General features: G+C 42.7%; 1 protein-coding gene across 1 annotated transcript in view; it reads right to left on the bottom strand.

Moving 5' to 3' along the window:
* RAB3B (RAB3B, member RAS oncogene family) overlaps positions 1-11299 on the bottom strand; it is a 164315-nt gene extending 153016 nt beyond the window's left edge. Inside the window, exon 1 of the mRNA XM_082266680.1 lies at positions 11023-11299. The gene's annotated coding sequence lies outside the window, so the exon portion shown is untranslated. The remainder of the gene's footprint in view (positions 1-11022) is intronic.
* Positions 11300-12252: the final 953 nt, after the last annotated feature.

Genomic DNA, 12252 nt, shown 5'->3' with positions numbered 1-12252 from the left:
GCAGTAAGTATTCTTGGTCAGTCAGCTGGCGGAACGTCACTTCAAGTTTTCTGTCAGTTTAGTGAGCTAACGGCACATCACTTCCATTCGCTAATCTGACAGAACACCGGTGGGTGTTTACGCATGTGGAACGCATTAGCGGTGGAATGCATGCACAGTAAGTATTTTTTGGTCAGTCAGCTGACAGAACGTCACTTCCATTTGCGAATCTGGCAGAACACTGGTGGGTGTTTACACATGTGGAACGCATGTGCAATATTTTTGGTCAGTGAGCTGACGGAACGTCACTTTCATTAGCTGATCTGACAGAACACCAGTGGGTTTTTGCGCATGTGGAACGCATTAGCGGTGGAACGCATGCACAGTAAGTATTTTTTGGTCAGTCAGCTGACAGAACGTCACTTCCGTTTGCTAATCTGGCAGAACACTGGTGGGTGTTTACACATGTGGAACGCATGCGCAGTATTTTTGGTCAGTGAGCTGAGGGAACGTCACTTTCATTAGCTGATCTGACGATCTGACAGAACACCGGTGGGTGTTTACGCATGTGGAACGCATGCGCAGTAAGTATTTTTGGTCAGTCAGCTGTCACATCCGTTAGCTGATCTGACAGGTGTGCTCATCTGACAGAACACCGGTGGGTTTTTACGCATGTGGAACGCATTAGCGGTATCCCAGAGACCTAAACAAAATCAGAGTCTAAAAATAATAGATAAACAAGTATGAAAACAAACTCACTTCACTGTACATGAGGCACACAGGGATTCATAATTACTTTTAATGCCAGCATGCCTGAAATGTATTATGAAATCTGGAAACTTTCAGGTCACTTCCAGCAAACGCTTCACTTTAAGCCTTTGATTAGCGGTATTTAGACACAATAAATAATGAGACGTGATCATTTGAGAAACGTTGGAGAGTGCAATTTCTAGAGAGTATTTAATTATTGCAGTATATAAAAGCATCACCTGTTTATTACTTTGAAGTACTGGTAAATACAACCTTTAAATCCCCCATGCTGTTTACTCATTAACTGACGTCAGCCATCACCAACACGCTTGCCTTGTAGACTTCTGTGTTAACCATTTTAGCCCCACATTCAATGAATGTAGGAATACGCATTATAGCGCCCTACAGTAACAATTGTAAACCTCATGTGGCAATTTCCTCCGAGATTACACATAAAAGAAACAAGGAAGGAGGAGGAGAGACAAGTGCCTGTGTGGCATCAGGACAGAGATAGATGAATGTACCTGATTAACCACTTCAGCCCTGGAAGGTTTATCCCCCTGGCAATTGACCAGGTAATTTTCTGCGATAGGGCAATGTGTTATTTTACCTGACAATTGCACGCTCGTGCGACACTGTACCCAAATAAAATGCATGTCCTTTTTTTTTTAACAAATAGGGCTTTCTTATGGTGCCATTTGATCACCTCTGCAGTTTTTATTTTTTGCGCTATAAAAAAAAAAAAAAATGTGAAAATTCTTAAAAAAAAAACAAAACATTTTTTACTTTTTGCTTTGACCACTTGCCGACTGCCTAACGCCGATCTACGTCGGCAGTCAGCCCCTCACAGGCAAAGTGACGTAGGGCTACGTCACTAGCTTGTGAGGGTCTAGGGAGCGAGCGCGCGCCCCCGGAGGCGCGCTCTCGCTCCCGCGTGGTCACGGACCCCCCCGCGCGTGTGACCAGCGGACCCGATGTCCGCCGGTCACTCGGCGATCGGCGGGGGAGAGGGAGAATGTCAGGCAGCTTGTGTAAACAAGCTGCCTGTCATTCTCCTCGCTGTAAAGACACTGATAAAACGGATCTAGTATGTAGATCCGTTGATCAGTGTCCTTACAGCTCAAGCCACAGCCAATCACAGTAGAAAGCACGCCCCTAGGGATACACACAGCCCCTCCCTTCCAAATAAAGTTAACCCCTTCACAACCAGTGTAATTTTGCAGTAACAGTGCATATGTATAGCACTGATTACTGTAGAAATATCACTGGTAACCCCCAAAGTGTCACAAATGTCAGTCAAGGGTCCGATCTGTCCGCCCCAATGTCGCAGTACCGCAAAAAAAAAAAAAAAAAAAAAAAAAAAAAAAAAAAAAAAAAAAATCGCAGATCGCCGCCATTACGCGTTAAAAAAAAACAACAAAAATGACAAAAATCTTTCCCTTTGTTAGTAAACGCGATAACTTTTGCGCAAACCAATCAAAATACGCTTTTTGCGATTTTTTTTACCAAACATATGTAGCATAAAACAAATTGGCCGAAAATTTTAAAAAATTTTGATTTTTACTTTTTTTTTTTAGGGGAATTTCATATAAAAAAAATGTGAAAAATATTGTTATTTTTGCAAAATTGACGCTCTTTTTTTGTTTATAGCGCGTGATCAAAAAAATCGCACAGGTGATCAAATACCACCAAAAGAAAGCTCTGTTTGTGGGGAAAAAAAGGACGTCAAATTCGTTTAGGTACAGCGTCGCACGACCACACAATTGTCCGTTAAAGTCACGCAGTGCCGAATCGCAAAATACCCTCTGGTCAGGAAGGGGGTAAAATCTTCCGGGGCTTAAGTGGTTAAAACATATCCAAAAAAAAAAAGTAAAAAAAATCAAATTTCTTCATCAATTTGGGCCAATATGTATTCTACTACATATTTTTGGTAAAAAGAAATCCCAGTAAGCATATATTGATTGGTTTGCACAAACGTTATAGCATCTACAAACTAGGGGATATATTTATGGAATTTTTATTTATTTATTTATTTATTTTTTACGATTAATGGTGGCGATCAGCGACTTGTAGTAGGATTGCGATATTGCGGTGGAAAACCGAACACTAACTGACACTTTTATGGGAACCAGTGACACTAATACAGTGATCAGTGCTAAAAATATGCACTGTCATTGTACTGACACTGGCTGGGAAGGGTTAACATCAGGGGCGATCAAAGGGTTAACAGTGTACTTAGCCTGTGTGGGAGGTGTTTTACTAGGGAAAGACATGGATCCATGCCTTCCCTCCTGTCAGAACGGCAATCTGCCTTGTTTACAGAGGCAGACTGCCATTCTGCCTCTCTGCAGGATGATGGACAGGTCCATAGTACCCGCTGATCGGCTCCCACTGTGTATAATCACAGCGGGAGCAATCCACCAGCGGTAGGCAATCGCGCCCCCTACCCAGTAGTGCAGGATAACAAAAATATATACGTGATGCTGTGCACAGTGGCCGCCCTGTGGCAGTATAACTACTATGGGGTGGTCGGCAATAGGTTAATAAAGCATATCTATGGTCAAAATGTAAAGTCATTCATTAATTTCCACATTGTACATCGAATATTTCTTGCCTACTCACATTATTGTGAAGGATCTTGAAGTTTGTAAATGTACATTGTGATGATCCCCACACATTTTGAATTCTATGCCTTGTAGTCAATGTGAGTAGGCACTGCTGTGTCTCACATTTCACAGAGCCTGCCTACTGAAGGGAGGAGATTCAGGAGGCGGAGTCAGTACAGGAATCACTGCTTACAGGCAGCATGGTACCATTGGATATGTAGTTCTTTGACTAAGTTTTCATTAGCTTCAAAAGCAGGCGTTTCATTAACATTTTTGAAACTCCATGAATGCCTGTCAAAATTGTGTGAATCGCAATGCCCAGTGTTGATCACATGGTCGCATTACCACCGCGTTGCATTGCTTCCCAAGCACTTCCCTTGTTGTCAATGCAAATGCGCCTCAACTGTGCTATGGCGATTACAACATATTTGAGATGTCCTAAGAAAGCGTTTCTAGCCGAGATGATCATGCAAAAGTCCATGCTATAGAAAACTAATACGGGGGCGTCTGGCAAGGGTTTATTTAATGTGACGCATTAGGTGCGTTAATAGGCACTCATATTTCTTTCACGTTTTAATGAACCCTTAGGAGTTGAAAGTAAACAGCAGAGGAGAAGCTGCAAAGCATGCAAGGAATCCAGGAAGCTATGGAAAGAGAGGGCCAGCAGACAGAAAGAACTCACAACATGAAAGGAGATTTTTCAGGTAAGTTTATATTGGATTATCAAATTAAAGCGGAGTTCCAGGCACAGAAGTCATTTTTCACTGAACATACCCCCGGGACAGTCAGGGCTAGCACATTCCACAATGGCTAGCCTCTGATCTGTCCCGGTTCGCACTTACCTTTTAGAAGAAATACTTACTTATAAAATTTCTTTCACAGCGTTTCCATCTCTCTTGCGGGCAGCTGAAGCCGGCGCGGTCCTCTTCTGTGTCTTCTTCCACGTCTTCTTGTCCCAGAATGCGCCTGCACCGGCCCCTCTTGTCACTTCCGGCGCGGCGCCGCATTCCTCCACAGCTTCTGGGCATGCGTCGCCCGGAAGTGACAAGCGGGGCCGGTGCCGTTGCATTGATTCCTGGGAGCTATGACGTTCAGCTCCCAGGAATCATTGCGAGACAGGAAGTGACAGCGGAGCCGCGGCGCTGAGGGAGGAAGTACTCTGAGGTGAGTATATACGATCTTCATTTACAAGGTGAGTAAACAAAAAAAAAAACCTAACTATCCAATTCCTTTTCAGGTGATGTCTAACTAGCGGAGGGGCACAAAAAAAAAATATTGATTTTGTGCCCGGAACTCCGCTTTAACTATTGTTTGTATTGTTATTACAATACTGGTATAAAATGAAAGTATATGCTGTGGCTATAGAATTCCATTAAAGGAGAAGTATGGCCAAAGTATTGGCCATACTCAGAGTTGTATAAAGTACTCGAAAACCCATACTTGAGTAAAAGTACAAGTGCTCGATCAAAAAGTGACTTGAGTAGAAGTACTAAAGTATTCAACATTTTTTGTACTTAAGTATTGGAAGTAGTTGTTTTAAAAATTTTGCTACTCAAGTACTGAAAGTAAAAGTACCAGTAGTTTTGAAAAAAAAATTGCTACTCAAGTACTGAAAGTAAAAGTACAAGTACTGTGTTATGTAGTTATTAAAGAAAGAAGTCAAAAGTTTGAACATCATATTGTTTTTTATTATTTCAAATGCAGCTTTTATTTATACATACAGTAGCATTTATTTTTGTATGCGCTGATAATACACATGTTTTGAGCTTCATGAAACCTGCCATCTACTGTTCTGGCAGTAGTAATTTTTATAATTGTAACGAGTAACTATGCAGCACAAAAAAAAATATCGGAGTAGAAGTATTGAAATCATCGAAAAAATGTAGTGAAGTAAAAGTGGAAGTAGGAGAAAAAAATTATACTTTAGGAAAGTACAGATACCGCCTTTCGATACTTAAGTACAGTAGTGAAGTAGTTCTACTTAGTTACTATACATCTCTGGCCATACTTCTATGGATCGCAGGAGTGCAGTTCGTTCAGCACTCCTTTGACCCAGTTTCAGCCGACACCTGGCTAAAGCCCACTCTTGGCTGACATCACCCAGCCAGTCCAGGTTCAGGAAAGATCCCAACCATATGGTTGGGGATCCATCCAGAAGCCTGGACTGGTACTTGGCTCAGCCTCTCAGCAATCCGCTGAGAGACTAAGCCAGCCCCTCCCGCTCCCTCCACAGCCCAGCGCTCCAGCGAGAGTGGGAGGGGAGAGCAGAGAGCCGCTGACTGACAGTCAAAACTCTCTACTTAGAGTGTAGGGGGGAACTGAGTGCTCAGCGGTGTTTGATCAGTCAGTTTTTACTACAAGGCTGGTGGGGGACAGATGTAGCATCGGATCAATGCTGCATCTACCTAGGTGAGTATAAATGTTTATTATTTTTTTAATCCCTAACTTCTCTTTTAAATATTTTTAGTAGTGAACCTGTCATTAGGCAAAACAATATGAACCAGCATTTTAATGGAATAAGAGGTATGGTAAGGGCCTGTTGCAATGGGTTTTTGATGGCATCAGAACTGCTGCTCTCCTCATACAAGTCAATATGGAATCCAAAAGCAGCTTGAAGCAGGCTGATGTAGCTTAGAAGATGCTAAAATGCAGGTCTGAAGGCTACTAACTGTGGATGAAATAAACCTGTTATTGAACCTCTGAATGATTTGAGAAGTGCCACAATCTGATCTCAAATCCATCTGAAAGCAAGCTGCATTTGCACATTTACCTTGAGGTACTGTCACATAACATCCACTGAGCTAAATGGAGTTCCAGCACACCCCAAGAGGAGTTTACTAGAACACCAGCATTTACATAGAATTTCTCAAAGTCATCACCATCAGGACTGTCAAAAGAGAAATAGGGTATCTCCCATTGCTGTCTACTTCATAAAGCACGGACTTAAAAAAAAGAATGCAGCCAATGAAGTCAGGACTTAACTCCCTCAAAGCAAGATGGCAGGATTAAAACTTGGACCTTTTGATCTTTAATTTGGGCCTTGTACCATTGATCAAAGCTTAAACCTTTGATTGGATTTTTGATCTTTGATTGGGATCATGGACCTTCGATCAAACCTTGGATCATTGCCAATGGCAGCTCCCGTATCTCTATCATGACAGCTTCACTTTCAAGTAACCCTGTAAATAAATTCAGACACGAACATATAACAGCAGGTGCCTGCATATATTCTTTTGATGTTTACCCAGAAAGCCAGAGAGTTTACTTTGTTAATGTAATCTTGAAGCTCAGACAATTGAGTTCTTGCAAACCCAGTGTCACTCTGAACCAAAAAGAGGTTTGCAAGCCTCTTGCCTCCTACCTTCCTACCTGGTAATAAGTTGAATTAAAATGCTTACCCAGCCAGCCAATCCAGTAGTGTCCTGCTATGATCCACCACCCCTCGGTCACATGCTGTGTCCTGTTCTGCCATCATAAGGTGCCGGCTGCCTCTTCCAGGTTCAGGCAGCCCAGCCTTCTAAAGACGTACTGTTGGGTCTGCCCTCCACTGGCCACTGTATGGAACCTGAAGTATCCTGGGATACATGATGTGCATATCCCAAGAGGCTTCAGAATAGAGGAGACACCATACTCACCTAGACAAAATTGGCAGATAGGGGGAGAAGAGGCAGACTAAAAAAAATAAAAATAAAATAAAATATTTTTTTCCATTGCGAAGGAGGAAGGGGTGAGGACTGCAATAATGTCTAGTTCATCTACTGAGTTAAGATCAGCTTTAAAGCAAAGTTTCAAATCAACCAGTGAACTGAAGTTATCCAGGAAGTACTGCAATTGTGCTATAAACTTAGTAATGGCAGTCATAATTCACAGAGCTCCACACATGTTCATTGGCAGGGTCTGGTTCCTGATGCCTGTACTGGGGAGAGGGTTGACTGTTGCACCACAGATATGCACGATTGATAAACTAAAGCTCCAATCCGGTTGGCCTAATTTGACAGAAATGTGCCTTTAAGTGCAATACACCAGTTAAACAACATTTTCTAAATTCATATAAAAATACTTTAATTTCTAAATAATTCCCTATATACAATGCTAAAAAAAAAAATAAAAAATAAAAAGACATAAAATATACTTGGGATAAGTGATGGAAGCTGGGTACTATAATGTGTTGTATCTTATCTTGAACAAGATAGTGGATGACCACACTAAAGTATAAAAAGACTTCTTTATTAGTACACATCCATTAAAACCATTACAACAGAAGTCTCAATTTTCCTGTTGTATTGGCTTTAATGGATTTGTACCAATAAAGAAGTCTTTTGATACTGTAGTGCGGTCTTCCACATATCCTGTTTATTACTATCTCAGCAATGAGCTGGATGCGCACCCGTAGCCGTGCGGGCAAGATGGATCAGCCTGAAGCGGTATTGTATTGATTTTGTCTGGATGGTATCTTGCTTATCACAACCAGCCTGCAGGCAGTTCTACTGGGTTACACAGAGGAGTCTCAACGTCCCTATTCTACAATGTGATCTACTTCCAAGTCCAGGGGGCTATTAGTCTATGCCAGGGGTCTTCAAACTATGGCTCTCTAGTTGTTCAGGAACTACAATTCCCATCATGCCTAGTCAAGTCTGGGCATGTCAGAGTTTTACAATGCCTTATGGGATGTGTAGTTCCGCAACAGCTGGAAGGCCGTAGTTTGAGGATCCCTAGTCTATGCAAATACTGACTTTCAGAAAGTCACAGCCTTCAGAAAACTTTCAGAGGCTCCAACTGTGCCATCAGAAAGCAGACTGAACAGAAAGGCAAAAAATGACCTCCTTATCTTAGATACTAAATATTGCTTTGCATAGTACAGGTACACTTCTAATTGATCTTAAATTTGTTCTACAGCTGCAAGACTGTAGAACACATTAATTCCATTACTTTCAGCAATGGCCAGGGCAGCAAGTTTTTTTTTTTTTTTTTTTAATTACAGAGGAGCCCTTTAAAACATGTTCAGGTCTCAGGGAACTCCTGCTAAAATAAACTCATTGGGGATCATTGGGAAAATTTCCCTTATGCTGGTGGCCAGTGGGAATGACCCCCTTAACTTGTATTAACATGGGCAGCCGCTGGTAGGAATCAGTAGATGGCAGCGGTTCTAAAGGCTGCATGCGTACAGTGTGTGTGAACAGCAGCAGCTGTCAGAATTGTATTCTGTACACACCAATGGCCGCTGCCACCAATGTTTGCATGTAGCTGCTCATCTAAAGGGGGTTACATGCAAATAGAGGCTCTGACTGACCCTGGACACGTTCCTGCAGAGCTTCTTGCTGCACACAAACTGGTTTCAGCTAATCAGCCAGTTTGCATGCAGCCATGGCACAAAGTGCTTCTGTGTCCGGAGGCGGCATTTAGCAATCTCTGAATCAGGCATGTTCAACGTCTGAACATGAATGAGCTATCCCGCTAGGAAGCTGTCACTGTGGACAGCCAATCATACGTGGTGGAGCCAATCTCCACATTTTGTGTATGTGCAGCTGAGGGGAGAGGAGTGCCCCCACCTAGGACCGACCCTACCATAGGTCCCACTGGGTCCATTGGACCCAGGCAGTACTTGGAGAGGGGCGGCAAAGATTTTTTTTCCCAGCAGTTTTGTGTGTCATCAGTTTGCGGGCAGTTATGGATGACATTTTCCAATCTCATACTGCCGTCCATAGTGCAAACTGATGAGCATGAGGAGGCGGAGCGTCTCCTCCGGGGAACGTCCCTCACGTGATCGTGGTGTGCGCAATGACGTCAGCGCACTCCATCTCACGCAGGGCAGGCTGGATCTTCTAGGGTAATGGGCACCACAAACACAGGAGTGACAGGAGGACTGAGGATAGACAGTGGCTGTGTGGTAGACCGGTCCAGTTGTGAGTTATGGAAGAAGATAAAATGTATACATAATATTTTCTACATTTTAAATTTATACAAAATAATGGATGTGGGGGGCCTTTTGTTGGGTGTGATTTTTTTTTTGGGAGGGGGGGGCAGCATTTTATTCTTGGACCCAGGCAGCACAATGTCTTGGGCCAGCCCTGCCCCCACCACTTATAATTAGCTGTCTGCAGTGACAGCTTTCTGGTGGGATAGCTTATATGAGTTGGGAATTGTGTCTGAACCCGCCTGGGCTCATTCAAGTGGCCCTAATGCCTCGTACATACGCAACGATTATCGGCCAACCGATCGGACGTCTTTTGTCCAGTGTTGTTGTGTCGGTTGAAATGTGCTCTAGACTGCGCACAAATTTTCTCGGCCAACAAAAACCAACTTCAGAAGTGATGTCATGTGCTGGTTTACTTTCCGTGTGTTTTTTCTTCTCTGAGCATGCCCAGTCTTGCTCATCAGATTTTTGTCTGCCGAAATCTGTACTGACTGACGGAAAATCGACCGTTATGTTGACGGCCAACAAAAATTTTATAGCCTGCACACCAGATTTTTTTCGGCCAAAAAGTCGGAGTTGGTTGTCGAAAGCATCATACTAACAAGCCGAAAATCAGCAGATCAGACGTTGGCCGAAAATTCACGGCCAACTATCGATGCGTGTGTATGGGGCTTTAGACAGGCATCATCCTGAGAGGCCAATCAGCCACAGCTCAAAGACCCCTAACACCCTCAGCAGCCATTCTCAACCAGGATTCGGTAGAACCATAGTGTTTCTCCAGAGGTTTTTTGTGGTTCCTTGAGGTGTGGCTCATTGACCTCCCATTTGATGGTGCCTGCATAGTTCTAGGCCAGTGATGGTGAACCTTGGCACCCCAGATGTTTTGGAACTACATTCCCCATGATGCTTACCTACACTGCAGAGTGCCTCAGCATCATGGGAAATGTAGTTCCAAAACATCTGGAGTGCCAAGGTTCGCCATCACTGTTAGGCCAATGCCAGTTGGCAGAGCCAGCAACATGGCACCAATAATCTTTTCATCTCCCTGTAAGAGTGGCAAATTGGACCACCACTGAAATAGGGGTATTCTTCTCACTGACCACGAGTGCAAACACCAATTATCCCACTGATCCCTGATCATTTGGTTTTGGCAGGGAATCCCCCAATAACTGAAAGCTTTACATTTTCATGGTTTCAAGGGGGGAAAAAGGCTGCTCTGGAGGAACCCTAGTTGAGAATGGCTGGGCTACAGTATTAATAGCTTTATATACATATGTGAACTGTGTTATATTAGCAATACCTCAGCAAAGCTAAATAAGTAGCATGAGCAAAGAGCCCAATTTCAAACATATTTACAATAATTAGTGTAGCAATAACAAATTAAAATCATTATGTAAGCGTTACCATACATTAAACAATCTGACTATACAATCTCTGTACAATCAGCTTTAAAATTAACAAAGCAATGTAATACGAGGCAGATCCCTGCACTACATAGTTGTTTATAAACCTAAAATACATTTTACAATTAGAGTATAATCTGTGTGGTGAGTTTAACAGAACAGCTTTGTGATGTATCAGGATAGACTAAGCAAACTCCTTCTGTACATACCTTACGCACTGTGCAGATCAGTAAATAAAAAAGCTTTTTAAAGAAGATCAATGGAACAAAGCAGGATTCAGGGACCTGAGTAGCACCTGCAGAGCAGTATGTGCTTGCTGGGGGTTGTAGTTCCCCAGCAGCTATTACAGGTTATCTGGAAACTTTCTTACCTTGGTCTCCTGGGAGCCTCCTTGTGGATGCTATTTTGCTGAGAGACACGTCTGTCTTCCTCTGAGCCCACCTTGGTGTGAAATGAAATCTCCCCTCTAGTCTTGTCTATCTGACCCTACTGTAATGCTGGCAGCTCCAGCTCTCCCTGCAAGCAGCAGTCAGATCCCAGCCTCCTAGTGATCAGCCCTGGTCATATCTCCTACACAACTTTCCATTCTCTCTCTCTTCTGGTTTAAATCCCCTTTCATATAATCAGCTCAGGTTTACAAGGAGCAAACCCTTCCAGGCGTGGCCAGCTGTCAGAACGTCAGAAGGGTGTATCTAAGCCACCCAGTTCTGCATCCCAGGGGGAGAGCTGCCATTAACCCTGTCTGTGCTGTGCAAGGTGCATGCTACAGTGGCTTAGAAAGGAGTAGCTGCCACTGACAGATTTATTGCTCCTTGTGTTAAATGTAAAAAAAGGAAAAAAAAAAAATCCTTTTTTACATTTCTTGTGGCCACAGCCACTGATGTTACAGATCATGTATGGAGCTAGTTTTTATAAGGGTCACCATAGTCATTACAATCTGACCATACAATCTTTGTACAATCGACTGTTGATTTACCAAAGTTACGTAATATAAGGACCTACCTCATCTATCCAATTGCTTTGTATCCAATCAGGCAGACCCTTGGAATACATAGTTGGTGGTAGGTATCAAGGAGATTGTATAATCATATTGTAATGTGGGTGGTGAGCTTAACCACTTAAGCCCCGGAAGATTTTACCCCCTTCCTGACCAGGGCCTTTTTTGCTGTACCTAAACAAATTTGACGCCCTGTTTTTCCCACAAACAGAGCTTTCTTTTGGTGGTATTTGATCACCTGTGCGATTTTTACTTTTTGCGCTATAAACAAAAAAAGAGCGTAATTTTTGCAAAAATAACAATATTTTTCATATTTTTTTATATGAAATTCCCCAAATAAATGTAAAAATCAGAATTTTTTAACATTTTTGGCCAATTTGTTTTCTGCTACATATGTTTGGTAAAAAAAATCGCAAAAAGCGTATTTTGATTGGTTTGCGCAAAAGTTATTGCGTTTACTAACTAAGGGAAAGATTTCTGTAATTTTTGGTGTTTTTTTTAACGCGTAATGGCGGCGATCTGCGATTTTTTTGCGGTACTGCGACATTGCGGCGGACAGATCGGACCCTTCACTGACATTTTTGACACTTTGGGGTTACCAGT

The sequence above is a fragment of the Pelophylax lessonae genome (assembly GCF_965119305.1).
Source record: "Pelophylax lessonae genome assembly, chromosome: 8".
In the NCBI taxonomy this organism is placed as follows: domain Eukaryota; kingdom Metazoa; phylum Chordata; class Amphibia; order Anura; family Ranidae; genus Pelophylax; species Pelophylax lessonae.
Note: the sequence above shows the minus strand (reverse complement) of the source record. Positions and strands in the feature narration are given on the sequence as shown.